This window comes from Arvicanthis niloticus, chromosome 9 (assembly GCF_011762505.2).
Source record: "Arvicanthis niloticus isolate mArvNil1 chromosome 9, mArvNil1.pat.X, whole genome shotgun sequence".
NCBI lineage: Eukaryota > Metazoa > Chordata > Mammalia > Rodentia > Muridae > Arvicanthis > Arvicanthis niloticus.
In genome coordinates, this window is record NC_047666.1 from 22,795,981 (window position 1) to 22,818,992 (window position 23,012).

The window sequence follows — 23,012 nt, forward strand, 5'->3', positions numbered from 1 at the left end:
TTTTATTTTATTTTTTTTTATTTTATTTTATTTATTTATTTATTTATTTATTTATTTATTTATTTATTTATTTTCGAGACAGGGTTTCTCTGTGTAGCCCTGGCTGTCCTGGAACTCACTCTGAAGACCAGGCTGGCCCTCGAACTCAGAAATCCACCTGCCTCTGCCTCCCAAGTGCTGGGATTAAGGGCGTGTGCCACCACTGCCTGGGCTAATGCCATTTTAGATGCTAAGATTTAACTTGCTGTACCAGGGAAGCCTGGGATGTAGGGCTTGGTTGCCACAAAACTAATGACAAGGTTGCTTTGTGTGTGGGTGTCACTGGGATTTGAACCCAGGTCCTTATGAATGGTAGGTAATTGCTCTGTTGTTGAGCTATATTCCCCAGCCTGTGGGGTTGCTGTCTTGATAGCCGATAGTTTCCACCTCATCTCTCCAACTTTGGTTCCTCTGGTGCTAAGAAAACCACAGGTCACACGTCTACCCCTAACATTGTGACACATTTCCGTCCTTTCTCCCAAATGACTGACCTGCCTCTGATTACTGGTGGTCAACATACTGAGGGTCAGGACTCAGCAACTTCCAGGTGTGGTGGCACACACCTTTAATCCCAGCACTCAGGAGGCAGAGGCAGGCGGGTGTTTGTGAGTTCAGGGCTAGTATGGGCTACATAGCAAGTTCTAGGCTAGCCACGGCTATATAGTGAGACTGTCTGAAAAAAAGAAAACCAAATGACTGTGAATGCCTTACAGGATATCAAAGTTCAACATGTCCAATCTCTCTCTCTCTCTCTCTCTCTCTCTCTCTCTCTCTCTCTCTCTCTCTCTCTCTCTCTGTGTGTGTGTGTGTGTGTGTGTGACACACATGTGCTGACCAGAGCATAACTTCACTGCTTCACTGGGACCTTGGGCTTGTTGATTATGGATCAGAATTATGTCTGGCCAATGAGCCCCGCTGGATTACAAATTTACACCACCACCCCTGTCTCTTACTCAAATTCAGGCCCTCATGCTCAGACAGCAAGCACTTCACAAACCAAACCCTCTTCCCAGCCCCCGAGTCTGTCTGTTTTTAATGCCTTCTGACAGCATGAAGCTGCTGGTGTGCAAGCAGTGTTACATGTTTTGCCTGCTGTCCACTGCCTCTCTTCAGCCCGTTCGGCACACCAGTGTGAATGCATCTAAAAGGCAAGCTGGTGGCGCTTCAAATCCTGAAATAGAATGGCCCCTCCAAGGGTCTAGAATTTAAAAGTGAATTTTCTGAGACTCACAAGGTCATACATTATTAGATTCTGCCCACTTCTCCAGCCTCTTGTGGATCTGCCCTCCATATGTGCCCAGTGTCCCAGCTTGAATAAACTTACCCTGGGGTTCTCATACTCCTCTGTGCTCTTGGCCGGCTCCCTAAGGAGGAGAGAAGCCATTTGTCTCCTTTCCTAGTCTCCACTTCCCTACCCCATCCCCTCCCCCCACCCCCTCTTGAGAGCATTCTCTAGTGTTGCCACCTGAGGAAAGCACCATTCCTGTTGCACCTCGGGTATGGCCCTTTGTCCCACACCTGTTGGAGGTGGTGTGGGCTCCTCCTGTGCTACATACATTTCTATTGTCATTGTCAGTTAACTCTGCCTCCCACTTTGGGGTAGACTTCCACCCTTAGATCTCCAGTCACAGGAGAAGGGCCCATGTTAAGGAGAGTGTGAGTTCTGGACAGGGGTTTGAGGTACTAGTGAGAACGTTGGGTGGGTGGATGTGTATTCATGTCTGTTCTGTTTGGTTCCATCAGGTGTGGAACTCAGCTGAGAAGTTCAAATTGAAGTGAGTTGGGAGTGTGCTCCCTGTGGTGGTTGAAGGAATTGTCTGACTGAGTTTACTGTCTTAACTGTAACACCCCCGCCCCCCCCCCACACACACCCAATAGACCACATACAAGCACCATGCCTGGATGGAGAGGAAGCTCACCTACTGTCATTGGAGGGTGTTTGCTCTCTTCCTTCTTGCTGTGGTTACACACAGTATGGCATATCATCCATATTCCATAGTATGAGGGAAACAGGCACTGGACTGCAGGAGTCACCAGATCAGAGCTAAAAACAGACCACCAGAGTCTTTCAGAGGGAGTACAGAGTGCGAGGGCAGAGACCTGGGCAGTACTGAGAACTAAGCACCCTCTATACCCCAGTACATCTGGGGAAGCAGCCACCAGGGCCCTTAGGAAGTGGTGTCTAGGCAGAAGTGTAATCTGAAGGCAACTGAATAGGGACTGGTTGAATTTTAAAGTAGAGCTTTATTCAGAGAAGAGAGAATTATCTCCCTGAAGACTGTCTTCCAGCCCATCTCCAGAGCCAGTCCTTATGGATCTCATTGGTCCACTCTGCTCAGGCGCTTAGCCACATTGCTGGGACCTGGGATGTCTGTGTGTCTCTTTATCATCCTCTGTTCTCTCCCAGAGGCACTCGAAATGTGAGTTCAGCTGGTGTCAGCCTTGTACCCATCCAAGTACATGTGGGCAGGAGGGATAACACAGAAAAAGCTGTACCAGTCTGTTCATGTGAAGATAGTAAGGATGTGTATGTGTTGATTGTACTGTTGAGGGCATGAGTAAGGTTTTTATAATACAGGATATAGTAGTGACCCTATCTCTCCCTCTTGTCCTCTGTCAAATGAGAAGAGCTCAGAGACAAGTAAGCTCTGGGAGGTAAACCTGGTAGTTTCCAGCTGCCTGATACCCTAGTGGACAGGATCCCTGGAACAGAGGGAACAGAAGCAGGCAGGTTGTGCTGACAAGAAAAGCGACAGAGGCCCTCACCTGCATTGTGGCATCCCAGTTCCTCCTCCATCTGATGGCTCACCGGAGAGAGTCATAGAGCTGACGGTCTTAGGTGGTGAGTGGATGGCCAGACAGATGGTGGGGTGATTTGTAGGAACTGAGATGTGATGATGGAGAAGCCTGGCTGCCATCTGCACCAGGGATGGAGCAGATAGCACAGTAATTAGTCATGGTCTAGACCCCCTCGTGCTAGAACCAAACAGATGGGCTGACAGTGCACAGAGGCAGGGTGTGAAGACTTAACTCTGTCCCCCAGGAGCCTTCTCTTCTTAGGTTTCTTGAGCAGATTCCTGGATCCGATGTCACATGCCCAACATGAAAGCAGCTTTGTGAAGCATGGGGGGAGGGGTTGCTGTGTAACCAGTAGTCAGTTTTTTGTCTGTCATAGGAGGCCAGTGGCACTTCCCTTGGGTACCATTATTTCTGTAGGTATCTTTTTTTTTTTTTTTTTTTTTTAATTTTAAACTTACACATTTGCTTGGTTATGTTTGTTGTTTTGTTTTTTGAGACAGTGTCTCACTATATAGCTCTGGCTGGCCCGGAACTTGCTATGTAGACCAGGCTGGCCTTGAACTCACAGGGATTCACTTTTATTACTTAAGAATGTAATGAAAAGCCAGGCAGTGGCGGCGCACGCCTTTAATCCCAGCGCTTGGGAGGCAGAGGCAGGTGGATTTCTGAGTTTGAGGCCAGCCTGGTCTACAGAGTGAGTTCCAGGACAGCCAGGGCTACACAGAGAAACCCTGTCTTAAAAAAAAAAAAAAAGAAAGAAAGAAAGAAAGAAAAAGAATGTAATGAAAAATGTTTAATGGAGTGGTGAACGTGCAGTCAACACTACTTACTGCCCCTTGGAAACTATACTGTTATTCACCATCCAGTGTTCCCCACCCTTCACTGGTCCCTGCCAGCTGCTGATTTCCCCTCAGTGTTAAGGCTACAGTGCCGCTCAGCCACTGCTGACCTTCTTATAGTGCAAGTCTTTTCATCCTGCTTCCGAGGATTCCTGGCTGGGCCCCTCAGCTGCCGAACTGGCTTGTCAAGGCTCTGTAGACTGTACACACGAGCTGGCTTCTCCTTCCAAAGAGACCCTTCTGGCCTGGGCTCAGTCCAGGACTGGCTGGCATTCTGGCGGGTCACCCGGGCACACTCAAGCAGCTGAGCAAGGTGTAAACTGAAGCTGTATGTACTCACGGAGTGAGCAAGGCTTACCTGTGCATTGCGAAGTCAAACATGAATCTGAGCTGCTTTTAATTCATCTTCACAGTCCTTCACTAAAAACAAGCAAAGGATGTGTACGATTTGTTAACATTCGTGGAATCAAAAACTAAGAGAGACTTCTGCATATCGATGGTGGTGGTGGTGGTGGTGGTGGTGGTGGTGGTGGTGGTGGTGGTGGCGGTGGTGATGGTGGTGATGTTTCTGAAACAGAGTCTTATGAAGTCCAACCGGCCTCAAACTTACTTCATCACCAAGGATATAATTCTCCTGCCTTCACTTCCTAAATGCTAGGATTATAGGTGCGTGTGCCAGGACATTGGGTTTATTCTGTGATGGGGATGGAACCTGGGGCTGCAAGTGTGTTAAGTACTCTAGCAATTGGACTGCTGGGTCTCCAGGCTTAATTGTTCCCCTCTCTCTCTGTCTCTCTCTCTGTCTCTCTCTCTCTCTGTCTCTCTCTCTCTCTCTCTCTCTCTCTCTCTCTCTCTCTCTCTGAGGCAGAGTTTTATTATGTAGCCTTGGTTAGCCTGGAACTCTTTATGTAAACCAGATTGTTCACAAAATCATAAAGATCCTCTTGCCTCTGCCTCCCAGTCCCAGTGCGGGATTAACTGTATATACCACCATACCTGGCCCAGTCTTCTTGTCGTTGTTACATGTATTTATTTTGTGTGTGTGCACACATATCTAGGCCAGAGACAACCTTTGGGAGTCAGTTCTTCCACCATGTCTGTCGATGCAACTCAAGTTACACAGTTTGGCAAAGAGGAAGGACCTTGGTATGTAGCTCTGGCTGGTCTCAGATTTTCAATCTTTCTGCTTCAGTCTCCCAGGTGCTACGATTATAGGCATGGACTACCACACCCAGCTTATGTAATTTGTTTTTAATTTTTCGTTTTGTGTTATGTACATGAGCGACTGTCCTCCAAGCCAAGCAACTGCTCTTTTGGGGAGTTCAGCTGCTCCTCCTTGCAGAAGGGTTATCCCACCTGGGCTTGTCCACTGATCATCCCCCACCCCCACCCCTGAGAGGTCACAAGACATGCAGCCGAGTACCCAACAGTTCCCTGCCTCCTGTTGCATGCAACTCTGCTTTAATTGTACATGGAGTTAAAGTATGTAGGCCAGGGATAACTAGTGAAGGGGACTCCATCTCTGCAACTATGGGGACCCCTTGGCCCTTCTGAGCAAAGGCTTTGTGGGTATGGCCTGTTGCAGGAGGAGCACCCACACCCCTGTGAATAACCCCTCACTTATCTGTAAAGAAACCCAATAAACTCACTGGTTCTCCAGAGGGAACTGTGGCAGAGTCATGCCTTGGTTTGCCATTGGGCCCTAGAGGATGGAGACAAAGTTACTGTCTCCCACTGGGAAGAAGTGTTAGCAGCAGTGGGTGTTTTCTGCATGTATGTCTACACCACATGCCTGATGCCCAGGGAGGCCAGAAGTAGGCATTAGACCCCTGGAACTGGAGTTATAGATAGCTGTGAGCCACCATTTGGGTGCTGGGAACTGCACCCAGGTCCTCTGGGAGAGCACCAAGTGCTTTTAACTGCTGAGCCATCTCTCTAGCATATTAGGTGATATTGGAAATCAGGATTTTACTGGAAAACATTTTAACTTTATTTGAGAAAGTAGGTGGCTACACTCCTTTTAAAATTAAAACACACATGCTAATAAAAATAAGAAAAAAAAATCTACCCAAAAAGTTTTGTGAGCATAAACGTCCTTCCTTGTTCACATATCCTGGTACCACGTATCCAAGTTTCTCTAAAGGGTGAGAGTAGTTGCTTGTTTGCTGTGGCTTTACTAAATATTGCCACATTGTCTTTGGTGAGTGGCTATATAGTTACACCCTCTTCAGCAGTGTGAATGCCCTTGGCTTAAGTCTGCCCCTTGCAGGAGTGGGCAAGGAGGTGGGGTGTGAAGGCCAGGAAGAATGAGAAACCCAGTTCAAGTAGTTCTGACTTGACTTGATGGCCCTGGGAAGCCACAGCCACCTGGTAACAAGACAGCAATCAGCAGTGGATTTCAGGAAGGTGAGTCTGTAAAGGCCTTTGTTGGCTTGTACTGGGCAAGATGGTGATGATGGCGGGGTGGCTTGGGCCCTCAGTGGGGGTGGTGATGATGGCAGAATAGCTTGGGCCCCCAGTAGGATTCAGCTCACAGGAGAGAGGAGGAAGTGTGTGGAGAGGGGCCCTGAGCAGATGTCAGGGCCTACAGAACCCGAGAATTACAGGTCTACCAACTTGTCCTTATGTGATCTAGTTAAGCTCAGACTCCGGGAGAAAAAAGCATCTATACAGCACCTGGAAAACAGTGTGCCTAGTGCTATCTATCAGGAAAGATGAGGATACCCAGCCATCCAGAAGCCCTGAAAATAAACAAGGAAAATAAACAAGAAAATAAATCAAAATGGGAGCAATTCTAACAGTCTCAGATCTAACAGATGTTTTCTCTGTGGAGAAAACATTCAAAAAAACATGGCATTGCATAGATGTTCTCAGAGCATTATTCCCTAGGCTGGGAATTTGAATGGAACAACTATTTGTACTGAATTTATATCATATAGATATAAACAATGTAGACACAATTTAAAGTGTGTGTGTGTGTGTGTGCATGCGCGTGTGCATGTGCGTGTGCGTGTGTGTGTTGGTGACTCACACTGGCTGCCCTTCCAGGGGTCCAGGGTTAGAGTCCCAGCACCCAGCGTGTGCCCCAGATTGATTTTGAACTTGCAGTGCAAGTGAGGATGGCCTTGGACTCCAGAGCCTCCAGCCTCTGCCTTTCAAGAGCTGGGATTACACGCATGTGACACACCTGGGAAGAATTAGAGAAAACAGAAGAAAGCAGGGGCATAGAAATCCCACCACAACACTGGAAGCAAGCCATTTATATCAAGCATTCCTTCTGCCAGAGCATTCTCTGACCCAGCTTCAGTCATGTGGTGGCGGTCATGGCTGAACAGTGCTAGGGATATCTGTCATGGTCTCCCCTTTGCTTCTGTATCATGGGACAAACAACAGTCATCAAGAGCCAAATATAACATAAATCCGGGAAAGAGAAGCCCTTGTGGATGGATTCTCTTCTCTTTCTTTTTGCCTTTCTAGTTGAAGAGATACAACCTATGAGCTCAATGCTGGGGAGACCAAGAGTTTGCAGCTAGCCTGGGCTATGTAACGAGGTGTTGGCTCAAAATTCAGCCACAATTAAAAACCCTCTTATAAATAGCAAAAAGAAACACATCATTATAAATAGAGATACGAACAGACAATTTATAAAAATGCTATTTGTTCAGTACCAAATGGGAAAAAAATAAAAATGAAAGAACTTTAGTTCAAATTGATACACCAAACTCTTCCATTTCCTTATGCTCTGGACACCTCAATGCTTTATTTCCCAGAGGCCCTTGCTCTGGAGTTCTAGATGTGAGTTAGGTTCCTCCCATTAGATAAACGTTTCTCTGATAGCCAGTCTTACAGAAGGAAGAAGGGCAGCATGAGGAGCTGAGCCAGGACTGTGCAGCTGCAGGACAGGTGGCAGCCGTAATAGCATGGGGGCTTAGTGTATCTTGGCTGCCGTCACCTGCCTCTCTCTTTCCTCACATGGAACTCTCCCATGGCTGTCACAGCATAGCAAGAGATAAGGCTCTCAGAGTGCTCTGGTTGACTAACCCCTGAGGTGTCAGAGGATCGTGTGAGGGACAGGAACTGTGCCAGAAAACTCCCAGTGAACACTGGATTCAAGGAAGAACGCTGCCCCTGCCCGGGCAATACTCAGTCCAACCCCATTGCTTTCATGGGGTCTGGGATCGGACCCCAGACCGGATCCTTTTGTGCATCCTGAAAGGAAAGCTGCCACCTCGTATCCTCCTATGCCCTCCCTAATCAAGTCTGCCCCTTCAAATCCCTCTATTCCACAGCATGGGTGAGGAGGGAGAGAAAAAAATACCTGAAGTAAATAAACATCCATACAATTTGAGTATGAACTCTGGGTGATAACAGGCGAACAGCTCTTTGTACTGTGCTACGATCTGCCACGAGGGCAGTTTTATTGGTTGGGTACAAAGTCCCAATCCTTGCTCCTTTGAACCTAAGACTCATAAGCATATGTCCACAGCCAGCCATGTTCTAGCGCAGTGGTTCTCAACCTTCCTAACGCTAAGGCCCTGTAATACAGTTCCTCATCTTGTGGTGACCCCCAACCATCAAATCATTTCACTTCCTAAGTGTAATTTTTCTACTGTTATGAATCATAAGGTAAAATGTCTAATATGTGACCCTGTGTGGGTCTAGCATGGCTATAGCAGCCCAGATCTTTCCTTCCCTGTAGCTGCTCTGATGTAGGACAGCTTTCTAGTTTGAGGGGATGCAGGTCATGTTTCCCCACCTCTGCCTGCATGCTCACCTCTCAGGCTGTTATTTGAAGTTTTCTCTCTTGGCCTCAAACGCTCCCCGGTTGTTCACATCACATCCCTTCCCCTGTATCTTCTCAGCCATTGTATAACCTAGGATAGGCCAGGGCCAGGCAGCAACACATTTGTGGTTTTGATTTCTGTGCACCTTTCTCAGTATGCTGCTTTTCTATTTGTCCGGTCTTCAGCTAGCTAGAAATCCTCTAAGTCCTGAGACTGCTTTGGGGCTGTGACTGTCTTCATATGGCCAGCATTAAGGGGTTTCCTGGACTGAAGGCCTCAACCTAAGAAGGTCTTAAACAACCCTTGATATGTTGATCCCCATTTTGATTTCATAGAATATTGAGAACTCAGGATGTTGGGTTTATGTGTTGGCTCGGCCATGGCCTACAAACACTTGCTTCCACAGGGGTGTTGCAAGATGTTGGGCCTAACACAAGGTCTAATCTCCATTTCACCTCCACCCTTCAGTCATGTACACAGGTGGAGGGCGTGAACAGGCCCTAAAGAGATTTACATACCTGAAGGCCAGAGGTGGAGCCAATTAAACATTCCTCCCCAGCCCCTCCCCCCTTGTCCCCTCCCCTTTTTAACTCAGGTCGATCCTGGGTTTGAGGGAGTATGCATCCAGATCCGTCCACAATTCGCCATGTGAATAAACCAGTTTTGGAAACCCAAGGGCTTCCTCGTGTGTTGGGGCTGCGCCGCTATGAGGAACTGTGAGGAGCCAGGGAGAGACTTTTAGTTAATGAACAGCCGGGCCCAACTTCCAGCTGGAGAAACCCAGAGCATTTCCAGCCGACTACCCACAGCATGGCAGGAGGAACCTCGGGATCCCCAAGCCTTTTTTTTCCCCACAGCAAGATGTCACTGGCCCCACTGAGAACACTCGATATAAGGACTATGTATGCCGTGGCATGATCTGGAGGTCAGAGGATAACCTGTGGGAGTCCAAACTCTCCATTGGGTTCTAGGACTTCAACTAAGGTCTAACTGAAGCTAGTGGCAGGTGGTCCTATCTGCGGGGCCATTGTCCTAAATAAGGCCTTTAAACCAGAAGGTAAGTTTCTTACCTGAAGGAGAAGGGAAGCCCTGACAGAGGGACTGAGGACACTCATGCCATGGTAGGGGCTGTGGAAGAAAAGGGGGCAGAGTTATTTTTCTTTCTGACTCCAGTATCTTCCATCCGGTGTGTGCATGTACGTGTGTGTGTGTGTGTGTGTGTTTGCGTATGTGTGCCTGCATTCACACTGAGGTGTGTGTGATGCTGGCACCCAAAGTTTTGTTAGACAAGCACACTAGGTCTGAGCTACATCCCTAGCCCCAGAATTCAGCCTTTAGTGGGGTTTTAATCTCTGTTTTTTTTTTTTTCTCTTGTTTTTGACTCTACAATTAAATATTCTCTGAGCCCTGGCTTCTAAGTTGAAAAGGTTAGACTTAAGTATGACTTGTTTGCCATTGGAAGGGTTCCACAAAGACAAACAGGAGAAGACTGACTCCCAAGTGACTAGGAGGAGGGTCTCATTGCCCACCCCCACAGTGACAAGGCCAAGCTCAACCCAAGGTTGAGCCTCTGACTTGGCAGAGGGAGGGGAAGGTCAAGCTCACCCAAGGTCAGGGAAGTTTATATTGCTTCCTGCCAAAAGCCTGTGCAAACCTCCAGGGCGGTCTGGCTATCTAAAGAAATCTGTAGCCATCACAGCTCAGAAGCAGGATAACAGAACTAAGACGTTGCCCTGGCAGGTGCCGTTTTCCTCCTCCCTGTCTGCTCTGTACTGCTTTTCTTGGGAACAAGAACTAGTAAGTGCATACATACGGTGCATACATACATACCAGGCTTTCACAGTGAGGGGTGGCCCTTCCCTCTAGTTACAGGTTCTCTGCCTAGAGCCATAACTGTTGCTCTTGAGCCAGGGAAGTGACAGGTTTGTGGCTCCCTCAGACCTCTTTCGTTTCAATAAGGGCTTTGTAGACTCTTCATCAAGTCAGGTAGATAGATACAGGCAAGCTGAGACTTTTATGAAACTCCTCATTTCAAAGAGGTGAGGCTCAAACAAGACATCCTTTTTCTGTCTGTTGATCTGTCTATCTATGTATCTATCTATCTATGTATCTATCTATCTATGTATCTATCTATGTATCTATGTATCTATCTATGTATCTATGTATGTATGTATGTATGTATGTATCTATCTATCTATCTATCATCTATTTTAATCAAAGACCCTCTTCTTGGGATCTCGGGAGGTAGTTATCCTCACCAGTACACTGTCTTTGTCACATCCCCTCCTTCAGGTCTTTAAGGAACCAGTGGGAGGGAATGCTTGGGAGTCCAGCCAGTCCAGCCGTTCCTAGATGTAACAAGCTGTGCTATTCTTAGGCATTGAGACTCCTAGAGGTCACTGGGCTTTCCAAAGAAAGGGCCACCCAGGCTTTGTTGAAATTCCCACTTGGAAAGCCAGTGAGCTTAGCTTTTCGGCTCCTTTCTCTGAGAGTGTCTTCTGCTTTATCCAAGTGGACATCCTGAGGTTTGCCACTCAGCTGTGAGCCCATGAGGGAAGTGTGCTTCCACCAGCACCCGGGAGCCAGCCAGCTAGCTTCCCCAGCTGCCCCGCCCACCTGGGTGGGGCAGTCTGCGACTGTAATCTCTCCCCATGCTGAACACTCAGAGAGGGCATTCAGCTTCCCCAAATGCCAGCCCATCTGCCCTTCAGCCAAGCATCATCCCAGAAAGGCAGCTACAAGCGGATGGGATCTCTCTTACCTCTACTGCACCGAGAGCTGGTACAGTGGCCTCGTCAAAAAAAGAGATACTTCATCAATTATGTTGTGACAACAAATAGTAAGCGTGTCTGCTAGTGGGACACTAGTGTAGTCTGTCCCCCAGACCAGAATCAGCTGGTCTTAAACGTCCTATTCTCAAGTTACGTCTGCAGCAAACTTTCACTCCTCAAACCACTCAAGGTCCGTTTCCCTTAGTGTTTGGCTCTGAGCTGTTCCTTCTAATGTTTTTAATCTCACGGGTATGTGATTTGAAGGATTTTACAAAAGTTTGAGGACAACTAGGCCTTCTCAAAATTTTCAAGTATTGTGTATAGGCCTGCATGTGCAGACCAGAGGACAGCTTCAAGAGCCGTTCCTCAGGCTCTATGCACTTTGTTTGTTTTTTAAAAAATATTTATCTACGATTTATGGGTATGTGTGCATCACATGTATGCAGGAGCCCAAAGAGGCCAGAGGAGGACATTGGATGCCTGCACGACACCTATACACCTAAAACAAAAGTAAACAAAGCTTAGGAGCAGATGGATGCTGTCGTAGTTAAAATTAATTGGGGGTTTCCACCCACCTTGACCATTTAGTTCCCAAATAAAAGACACAACGCCTTTATATTTATAATAATCCTTAAAATCACCAGAGCTGGGCAGATATCACCACACTAAGCTACTTTGTCTGTTTTCCAGTAAACAATCCTGAGATATCACTTGGCCTGTTCCACCTGGGCCGCTCCTACTCCAACTGGCCGGCCTTCATGGCTGTTCGCTCATCTACCTACCCTATGATGTCTTCTCTCTTTCTCTTCTTCCTGTGGTCTCTGCCTCAGGCCCCAAGAAAGAGGATCGAAACTCCGCCCCTTCTCTGCCCAGCTACAGGCCAATACTTTTAAGGAGCAGGGTTACATAGTATACGTGAAGATATGGGGGTTGGGGGGACAGATCTTGGGGGCCAGTATTTAGCATTACAATACATAGCAGCAGACCAAACCTCAACAGGACCCCACCTTTGAAGAGCTTACCACTTAGAGGGAGGGACAAGATATGTGCATATGTATTGGAGAGATGGCTCCACAGTTAAGAACACTGGCTGCTCTTGTAGAGAACCCAAGTTTGATTTCCAGCACCAGTGTGGTGGCTCACAATCATCTGTTGTTACTCCAGTCCCAGGGGATCTTTTGCCCTCTTCTGGCCTCCAAGGGCACCAAGCATGCATGTGGAACACAGACATACATGCAGGCAAAACACCCATACACATAAAATTAAAAATTAAAAAAAATATGTACACATATTTATCAATAATTCAAGATCACTACTTATGGGATAAAATCAGAAAGCAAAGTTTAAACATTCATGATGGGGGCCTGATTCCTCTCTGGTCCTGTGTGCAGTTTAGGCGGTCACGGGGTTGCTTTGGTCACCCTTGGGCTCAGTCTTATGACAGGATTACAGTGTCCACTCCCCTCTGCTAATCCCAGCTTCAATCCTGAGTCAGCATTGAGACCTCTCATCCTCAGGCTGGCACTGAAGGGGGCTAGCCTGTGGCAGATGGGGTTTCAGATCAAGTCTCGTGTTTCACTCCTCCTCACTCAGCTGACAGGGTGCTCTCACACGGTCAGGGTGGCAGTGCAGAAAAAAGAAAAGCAGGAAGATTGCACATGTGTGTGTGCATGCCTGTGTGTATGAGTGCTTGTGTGTGTGTGTGTGTGTGTGTGTGTGTGTGTGTGTGTGTGTTGTGATTTCCCGTCTCACCAGGGTCTTCAGAGAAATGTGGTGAGTCTGGCTCTTGCTATTTTTCTCAGAGGCCATCCTTTTCTGCTCACTTGAGAGTCCACCTTTGGGGGCTGGAGAAATGGTTTAATGAATGGTTAAGAGCACTGGCTGCTCTTCCAAAGGACCCAGGTTCAATTTCTAGCACCCACGTGTCAGCTCACAACTGTCTTTTACATCAGTTTCAGGGGATCTGACACCTTCACACTCAGGATACAAGGAGGCAGAACACCAATATGCATAAATTAAAAGTAAATGAATCATAAAAAAATGTTAAAAAAAAAACCCAAAACAGGAGTCCTCCTCTGCTCATCTCTTGCCTCAAGGGCCAGATGTGTCTTGGTCTCACATCTGTGATAAAATATCCTGACAAAAAGCAAATTTCCAGGGATATTTGGGCTGCTCCTGAGGGCTACTGCTAGGCATATGGCCGCAGGAAGACATGTTTGAGGCCTGCCTCCTTGTTTTGCATGCTCCTGTGTTTAGGAGTAGAACTTAGTTGCTTTTGAGTTAGAAAAAGTGTCCATGTGGAGAAAAAATACAAAATACACAAATAATCACTGGGTGGCCCCTAAACCCTGTCCTCCTGGTTACTGTATGAAGAAACATCACTGGGAAGGATCTCAGTGCTGTGCCTTTTCCTGGAGCAACCCCCACACAAATGGGGGCAGCCACAAGCATTCTGCTGAAACTTGATTGCTCTAGTGGCCAATATTTCTTTTAAAAAAGTGTGCATGTAGAGGTCAGAGGCTGGCATCAAATGTGCTTCTCAGTCATCTCTGCTTTATTTCTTGAGGCAGCTCTTCCCTTGAACCCAGAGCTCACCAGTTTGGCAAGTCTTGCCAGACAGCTGTTTCAGGGATTCTCACCCCTTTCTCCTTAGTGCTAGGATTGCAGCTGGAGAGATCTGGAAGCTTCTAGACTGAAAACATTCTGGATCTAGATTAGATTGTATAGAGGCTAGAGGCTTCCAGGACTAGGCATAGTTTAGCAGCCAGAGGCAGCAAGCCTCAGAGACAACAATTACATCAGGTGGATAAAAACTACATTTACATCACTGACAGCCTGGAGTCACTGTGGGTTCTGCTAACCCACACTCAGAGTTCTCTCCAGATCTTATTTTAATTCTCACATAATCTGATACATGTACCAGAGATAATGGCCCCAAACTATCTGCCTGTCTGTTCACAGAAGAGAGTGTGTCTGTAAGTCCACTTTCTAGACAAAGAGGCAACGCTATCCAAAGGTATGAGAGAGTAGTGTCTTAGTTACTCTTCTATAGCTGTGAGACACTATCATCAAGGCAGCTTATAGAAGAGTTTATTGGAAGCTTACAGTTTCAGAAGGTGAGTCCATTGTCACCACTCATGAAGGGACCTGGCAGGATGAAGTTTAACAATGAGGCAGACTAAAGTCTCATGCAATAGCCAACTTTATTTAGGGAATCAGACAATTTATACTCCTAGAGTTAAGCAAGGTCTTCTGAGCAAAATTTGTATGAATTCAGCTGTATACAATCACAAGGACGAGCTGTGTGTGAATGAATTGTAAACAACAATGTGTAGTCTGAGACAAACCCACTCCTATCTGCTGCACATGGAGGGGCACAAAAGCACATTCCACAAACAGTCCTGGGCTTTGGAGGACTCAGGTCATGAGACTCTTGTCCTGCTTTTTTTTTTTTTTTTTTTTTTTTTTTGAGTTTTCCCACAAGTACTCAGAATTCTCCTCACAGAGCTTCATTCACAAACCCTGTTCTGACATGGCCATCGTGGCAGGGATCATAGTGGCCGGCAGGCAGGTGGTCACGTCTTGAAACAAGAAACACGAACCAGAGGTCACAGCTTGTAACAAGAACCATGAGGAAGAGAAAGGTGGGGGAGGGGCAGGGGAAGGAAGAGAGAGCTGGGAATGGTGTGGGGTTTTGAAACTTCACAGCCCACCACCCCCAGTGACACACCTCCGCCAAGGCCACCCCGTCCCATCCTTCCCAAACAATTCCACCAACTGGAAACTCAGCACCCAAATATATGAACCCATGGGACCATCCTCATTCCAATCATCACAGACAGAGTCTCATGTAGTTCAGGCTGGCCTTGAACTCACTACTAGCCAAGGGTCACCTTGAATTCCTGATCCCCCCTGTCTCTATCTTCAAAGTTCTGGGATTACAAGCATGTGTCACTTGCACCAGGTTTTATGCAGTGCTGGGGATTGAACCCAGGGCTTCAAACATGCCAGGCAAGCTCTCTGCCAACTGAGCCACAAATGCAGCTCCTGTAAAACATTGCCATGCCAGAGTGAATGGTCATTGATGGTATTTCTACATAGCTCTAATTTGCTTAATTTTTTTCAAGACTAATGTATCTTTATTTTCTTATGTGTGCATGTGAGTGCCTGGATGTATGTATGTGTACCATGTGTATGTTCCATACCCCCAGAGGCCAGAAGAGGGGTGTGGATCCCCTGGAACTGCTCAGTGTGGGCTGGGCCTCTGAAAGATCACTATGCTGGTTGGTTTTTGTCAACTTGACACTGACCTAGACATATCTGGGAAGATGAGGGAATGTTAATTGAGAAAATGCCTCCATAAGACTGTTCTGTAGTCAGGCTAGAGAGATGGCTAAGAGCCCTGACTACTCTTCCAGAGGACCTGGGTTCAGTTCTTAGCACCCACATGGCAGCTCATAACTGTCTGTAATTCTAGATCCAGTGGATCTGACATCCTCATACAGACACACATGCAGGCAAAATATCACTGCACATTAAAAAAAAAAAAAAAGGCTGGTCTGTATCAAGTTGATTTTCTTAACTAGTGATTGCTATGGGAAAGCCCAGCCCACTGTGGACAGTGCTACCCCTGGGCGGGGGTGAACAAGCCAGGGAGAGCGAGCAGTGCTCTTCCATGGTCTCTGCTTCAGCTCCTGTCTACAGGTTCCTGCCTTGAGCTCCTGGCCTGATTCCCTTGAGGAAAGGACTGTGACGTGGACATGTCAACTGAAATAAGCCATTTGTCCCTGGCTGTTGTCACAGCAATAGAAAGCTAAGACAAGCAGTGTGAGCGCTCAACTGCTGAGCCATCTTCCTATTCCCCTCCCCCCTTAAATGAATAAGGCGTGGAATCTTCTCAAATGTTTAAGGACCATTTGTTTTCCTAATAGGTTTTTAAAAAGTTGATAAAAATTATTCCATACTTGGTCTAGAAGAATCTATGGACAAGGTTGTAGAGTTTCCTTTAAAGTTTAGATTTATAATTTTTTTTTTTAAGTTAATAGTCACAGGACTCAACATTGAAGAGGAGTAAGAGAGTTCTGTCCCATATCCCAATTTCTGGACTAAGGTCTCCCTCGCTTCCCACCTGTTCTGAGCAATCATAGACCACATTCAAAAATAGCAAAATCTATCATTCATTCTGACCTCAGTACTGTCCTCCAGACCTATCCCTGCACCTGCTAATCAGCCTCATTGTGACCCCTCCCCTGCCCTTCTCATCCTGTGGGGTTCTCGGCACCGCAGCGGCACCTACCTGTGGAGCCTCATGCATCACGAGTGTGCTGCACCAGGGCAGGCTTCAGTTCTCAAGTCTCAAGCACAATAATGTCATGTTCACTGTTTGGACATGAATCTTTCAAGACTGGAAGAGGGCAATATTAATATCCAATCCAAGACAACGGGAACTAACGGTGAGCATCCAGGACAAGTCAGGACACAAGAAGCAGTCATATTTAATTTCAGGCTGAGATAAAATAATTGCTCAGCTCAACCAATAATCAAATTGCTCTCCTTGCCTACTCCCCAGGTTGCTCCTCCCTCTTCCTCCCCTTCTTTTTGTGGTTTAATTAGTTGCTCTGTGTGTGTGCGTGCGTGCATGCACGCATCTGTGTTTGTGGTTTTATGTGTACCACCGAGCATATGTGGTAGGCCAGAGGACAACCCTCAAGAGTTTGTTCTTTCCTATCAGATGGCTTCAGGGGTCGAACCAGGGTCATCAGACTCTAATTTACCTTCTGAGTCCAGGTTTTGCTACTGTTTTGCTTTGTTTTGAAACAGGATCTCACTATGCAGTCCTGGCTGGCCTGAAACTCTTTATGTAGACCCAGATGGCCTTAACTCACAGAGATCTGTCTGTTTCTGCCTCCTAAGTGCTAGGAGTAAAGATCTTTGTCACTTTATTCAGCCGTTGCTGCTGTTTTTGAGACAGGCTTTCTGACCCTGGTTGCCTTGTGCTTGCTGTGCAGCCCTGGATGGCCTCAAACTCGTGAAAATTCTCCTACTTCCTTCTCCTGAGTGCTGGATTGCAGGTGTGAATCACTGTCCCCCTGCTTGTTCAGTTCTTCACCAGGGTGTGAACTTGGACAAGCCATTTTATCCTCTCTAAGCGTCAATTCTTTCATCTGTCAATGAGAAATGAATTCATTTTAATGAAATCAGGCATGATAGGTCTTGCTAGTGAAGGTTTGGGAAATGTAAAATTCTTTAGGCATGATTTTTCTTTTGTTATTATTGTCCAAAATGTCACTAGCATTGTATTTGAATTTTATACAAAATTCTGATTATTTAATATATTTCCCCACTAGGAATATGTTTCCTTAATATATATTTCTGAGCAAAGTTTATCACACAATCTTATTAAGACACACATCTAGAAAAGTTCATTTCTAGATGTTTTACATTAAAATTTTTAATGTTATTTATTTACTTGAGACAGGGTCTTACTATCTCCTAACTATGCAGACCAGTCTGGCCTCAAACCCACAAAGATCTGTCTACCGCCGTTTTCTGGCTGCTGGGGTTAAAGGCATGTGTTGTCACAGTAGGTTGTATTGGAAACCCCCCCCCATATGTGTTATCCTAATCAGAACATACTAGTGCCTTTAACGCCTTTGGTTCTCAATTATAACCCCTACCATGATGCACACACCACGTCAAAGAAGTAGACTTGCAGCCTAATGACCTTTCATGCACGAGAAGACTGACCTCAGTCGGGACTTGAATATTGTGGCTCAGCTTGGCAGAAGTGCCCAGAGCACTGTATCCTAGCTCAGCAAATACAGCCTGGATGGAGGATGGAAGGGAAGTGGCCAGTCCTAGCTGCCTGCCTGGTCTGGTCCCCTTTGGGGCCGTGTCTCAAAGATAGCTATCCAGGAACCCTCAGGTCCTTTTTGGTCTTACTGGTTTCTAGTGGTCACACGGCTCAGTGGCTACCAGGGATGCTTTGTCAATCTTGGAAGATGGGAGACCTTGAGGAAGGTCTTGCTTAAGGAAAGGAGTTCCTGTCCAGCAAAGTTCATTTTTTTCTTTGTGAAAAATGAAATTTGTGACTCTCCTCCTGCTGCTGAGGATGACCTCCAGGTGGCAGCAGAGATTAGGCAGTAGGGGAGGCCCAGCTAGGGCCTGCAAGGGATGCTGGTTCCCAGACTCCAGGAAGACTGGGAGTCATCCTCCCGCTCTCTGCTAAAACACAACCTACCAGGTTCCCCCCAGTCTAGGACATGTTGCCAGCTTCCTCTGTGCGTCCCAATATGAAGTATTACTAGCCAGACACTGGCCTAATGTCTGCATGCCTAATACACCTGTGTAGACTCAAGCAGCCTCGGATGGAGAGGTGCTTACCCCTTTCCAAGGTCCCACAGAGATTTGAGCTGACATCTGAACCCATTTAAAAATCCAAACAAACCCAATTTGAGTTGGTATTTGAACACAACTATCTACAAGCCATGCTTTATTTTGGTAACAGGGACATATCAGCGAATAAAATAAAGTCTTTCCCACATTAGCGGGCAAGGCAATAATGCAAATTAGCAAAGAAATGCAAATGCCCAAATGTGCTGTCTGTAACCGTAGCTGCATTACTCCCTCCCCATTTCTCAGTCTAACAGCTGCATCTTTAGATACCCCCAGTGTGACAGATCCCTTCCCAGCATCTTACCAGTCTTAATGATCTAAACACCTGAAAGCTGAATGCCTCAAATGAGCTGTAACTTTGCCTCAACTGAGGTCACATGGTAGACCTAAGCCTGCGCAGTTTCCTGGAAATGATGCCACATCTCTCTGGGCCTTAGTTTCCCTGAATTTAAAATGGGTACTTTGGGGGTAGGATAAGATCATCTTTAAGTTTTTCTTCCAACCATGACATCCCTCCAAGACAGAATAAATGAAACAAAACATCTGAGGCCAGAGAGTTGGTTCAGCCATTAAAGACATTTGCTGACAAGCCTGACGACCTGAGTTCAATACCAAGAACCCACGAGTTAGAAGGAGAGAACTGAGTCCCACAAGTTGTCCTTTGACCTCTGCATGTCTACTATGGCGTGCATGCATGTGCACACACACACACACACACACACACACACACACACACACAAACACTACAGAATTTCAAAGAGAAAAGATCTTGGATAAAACTGAGCAGGGAGATGAATCGGTATTTCAAATTTAAGGCTGGAATATGCCACAGCCATGAAATGCTCACCAGGTTAAAATCACCAATGAAATTCAAAAAGAAATTGGAAGCAAAGTCCCCTGCCTGTGACTGTTGGTGTCCCTAGTCAGCCCCTGCCATACCCTGGTCTGTCCAGCCAATCAGGCATCCGTGCCTGACCCTGCGGGAGTATTCCTTCCCCCACCCCAGTCACATGGCTGACCGCTACTGAACCCCAGAAGTCAATCTCCAATGCCCCAAATACTGCTCAGCCTGGAAGCCACAGAGAGCCTTCCTGCAACCCAACGGGAGCTGAGCCAGGGGGCTCTGGTCTTCCTGTGATTTGGAGCCCGGTGTCCTGCTAAGAACACACAGGTATGTCTGCAGCCTGAAGTGTCATATATGGAGTGTTTTTCCTAGTGTGGATCCTGAGTGTTGAGGTGTGATCGACGCACACACACTGGCCCAGAATGCTAGACAAATCCTCTAGATGAGCCCAGGGTGTTCACCATTCCTTATTAGACTGTGTTTGTCTCTCTAGAGTTCACTGGTTTGATGAATGGTGCTGAGCAGAGACTCTGGTGCTCTCAGAACCCTGGTGAATGGTTTTAGCTTGCTTCCATCTGAAGGAAGCAAGTATCTTTCTCTTCTTGGCCGGTGTATTTCTGCTTGCCTTTCCGACGCTTGTGAGACTGGCAATACTTCAGAAGCACACAGAAGCCTGAGGCATGCCTCTTCTCTCCCTGAGAGTTGTAGAGAAATAGATGGTGCCTGTTGGTGTAACACCGGGGATGGAGAAACAGTAGTGGCCAGCTATTCATTCTGCAGTTCTGCTTCTAGGTTGTGGGTATGGCACGTGGCGTGGTTACTGGTTCAGGGAAATTTCATTTCCTTGTTTTCTTCTTTCTCTTCTGGAGTGTAGGAGTTTGCTTGGAAGGCCCGAAGGCAGAAAATGAGCCTCCAGTCAAAAGGTGGCCTTCCTCTGCTCTCTCCGTTCTTTGTTTTGTTTGGTTTGTTTGTGGTAGGGTCTCATGGGTCTCATGTGTTCCAGGCTGGCCTAGAACTAGCCAAGTAGCCCAGGCTGCTCCTGAACTTCTGATCCTCCTGCCTCCATCTCTCAAAGGATGACAGGTATCTGAAACCATGTCTACCTCCCTTTGTCTGGTTTCTAGCTCAGCTTCCTAAGGTCTAGTATAGTCCTGTGTTTATCTGACAAAGTCATCCACAGTATACCAGAGGGAAAGTCTTTTGCTGAGATTCTCTGGTTTACCAGACACCATGCTGTCTGGTCTAACATTCTTAATTGTAAAGGTAAAATTGCTTAAAGCACAGGTGGAAGAAAAAACTCCTAATGGTTGAGCATCAAGTGTCGTGCAAGCTTTCTCTAAGTAGTTCATGTCCAGAGCCATGGCCGCCTATGCTGAGGATGAATTAGCAACCTTTGCTGTTCTTCCCTAAAAATCAGACTGTTCCATCCCAACTGTGTGCAGGCCTCTGGTGCACGTATCTGAATGGGTTTGCCTGAATCAGTGTGCCCTGTGGAGGGCGTAGAGGAGCAGGTGGTTTGATGGCCGACGACTGCCACCAGGGTTTTGATGGGTGTGAGGTGCTATGTATCTTTACCACTGGCTCTATCTCTGTGTCCTGCTACACTGGACATAAAGGCTGCTTGGGTGGGGACTTGGAGTGTCTGTGCCAGGACACCATTGACTCAGCCCTCCAAGTTTAGAGTATCAGTCTTGTCAGGAAGGCTTTAGATTATTCTTGGGGATCCTAGATTCTGGGCTGACAGCAGCGACATGGAAAGGTGCCTCAGTGTCTCAGAACAACAGAAGATCTGGTCTGAACTGTGAACCATACTCAAGGCCGAGGTGATCTGGGATCTGAGGTGGATAGGGAAATAGTGGTGCTAGTTGGGTAAGGGAGAGCCTGGAGGTAGGAGAAACTGTCCTCACAAGTCCTTCCCTCTACCGCATGCCAGGGGTCACGCCCAAACCCTTCTGTAACACATCACAGGGGTAGTCGTAGGGGTTGGTTCTCCTCAGACATAGTCGCTTTAATCAGCTGAAGGTGCTGAGGGAAGTGCCAGCTTCCATGGGGCCCAGGCTGTGGTGAGCACAGGAATTCAGACAGCACTCAGAGCCTGCAACCCAAAAGTGGGTGACTGGTAGAAGCCTATCCGAGACCCCCCTTCACTCCTCCTCTTCCTCCCCTCGTCTTCTTCTTTTTCTCCTCCCCTCTTCCTTCTCCCCTCCTCCCTCTCCCCTTCCTTTCTCTTCCATTCTTCCCTCCCTTACTTCCTTGGGCTTAGAAATCAGAAAGAATTCAGTTTGAATCCTGGCTCCACCGTAGCTGGCTGGATGACTTGGAGCAAATAATTTTAGTCTCCTTTTTTCAGTGTATAAATGTGTGTGTGTGCGCGCGCATGTGTGTGATCACACATCAAGCTTGAAGCCATTGTAAGATACATGCAATGCTGTCTTGTGGGGGGGACAATAAGGTAGACATTTAGATAAAAGTACAGGCATTAAAAGGGAGAGAGCTACACTGTTGTGATTTTCAAATATGAATTTATTTAATTCATCATCGTGTGTGTGTGTGTGTGTGTGTGTGTGTGTGTGTGTGTGTGTGTGTGTGTGTTACCAGTCTGGAGAGATCAGAGGACAGCTTTGTAGAGCCAGTTCTCTCTCTCCACCTTTATGTGGATTTTGGGAATTGAGCCCAGCTCCCCAGGATATGAGGGGCGTCCTTTTACCCAGAGCCACTTCACTGGCCACCCCTGGGATTTTGGATAGCACATTTTAAAGGTAAATTGTCGTGAGTTATGTTGGGGGACCTCCAGGAGTGGGTTGGAATTTTCTTAGAATAGGGCTTACTATTCATTTCAGTCCTTATATGGGGATTTCCAGATATGCTATGATGTCATAGGTTTGAAACAGCAGAGGGCAATTTGCAATGCTAAGGAGACAGAGATGTCATTGCAAGGAAGTGAAGGAAAGCTAGCAGTCATCTTGGAGGTCTGTCAGCCTAGACACACTGCCCTAGCCTTTCCCTCTCGTCCTCCTCTCCATCCCCCATGACCGCTACTTCCGTCAGTGATATTCAGAATACTTAACAGCCAATATGGCGTTGACACAGGCCAGGCATAGAGGACGGATGAGGCTGGATGCACACCAGCCATCAGGCACATAGATGACGCTCCACAGGTGTGACATTTGTTGGCACAGTTAATTAAGTATATCTTGTTACTGTTGTTTGGTTTTGAGTTAGGGTCTCAGTATTTAGCCCTGGTTGACCTGGAATTTGCTGTGTTGACCAGGCTGGCCTCAAACACAGAGATCTACTGGCCTCTGCTCCTGAGACCTGGAATGAACGGGGTGTGCTGCCATGCTCAGTTCTTGTCATTCACTTTCTATGGCACAAAAGTTTTGAACATGGCGGGTGTGGTGGTGAGCACACCAGGTGTTGTGGTGACCACCTTTTTAATCCCAGCACCCAAGAGGCAGGGACAAGATTATCTGCAAGTTAGAGACCAGCTTGGTCTGCACAGTGAATTTCAGGCCAGCTTGTGCTCCAGAATGAGACCCTG

General features: G+C 47.0%; 1 protein-coding gene across 3 annotated transcripts in view; it reads left to right on the forward strand.

The window, feature by feature from the left end:
- Nucleotides 1-9,088: 9,088 nt before the first annotated feature.
- The window catches only part of Slc4a5 (solute carrier family 4 member 5), an 89,360-nt gene continuing 75,436 nt past the window's right edge, over nt 9,089-23,012 (forward strand). For 2 of the 3 annotated variants that reach the window (XM_076939960.1, XM_076939961.1), the window contains exon 1: nt 9,089-9,518. The gene's annotated coding sequence lies outside the window, so the exon portion shown is untranslated. Of the gene's footprint in view, nt 9,519-19,653; nt 19,799-23,012 lie in introns of those variants that run through there. The other variant, XM_034511568.2, reaches the window with a different exon arrangement.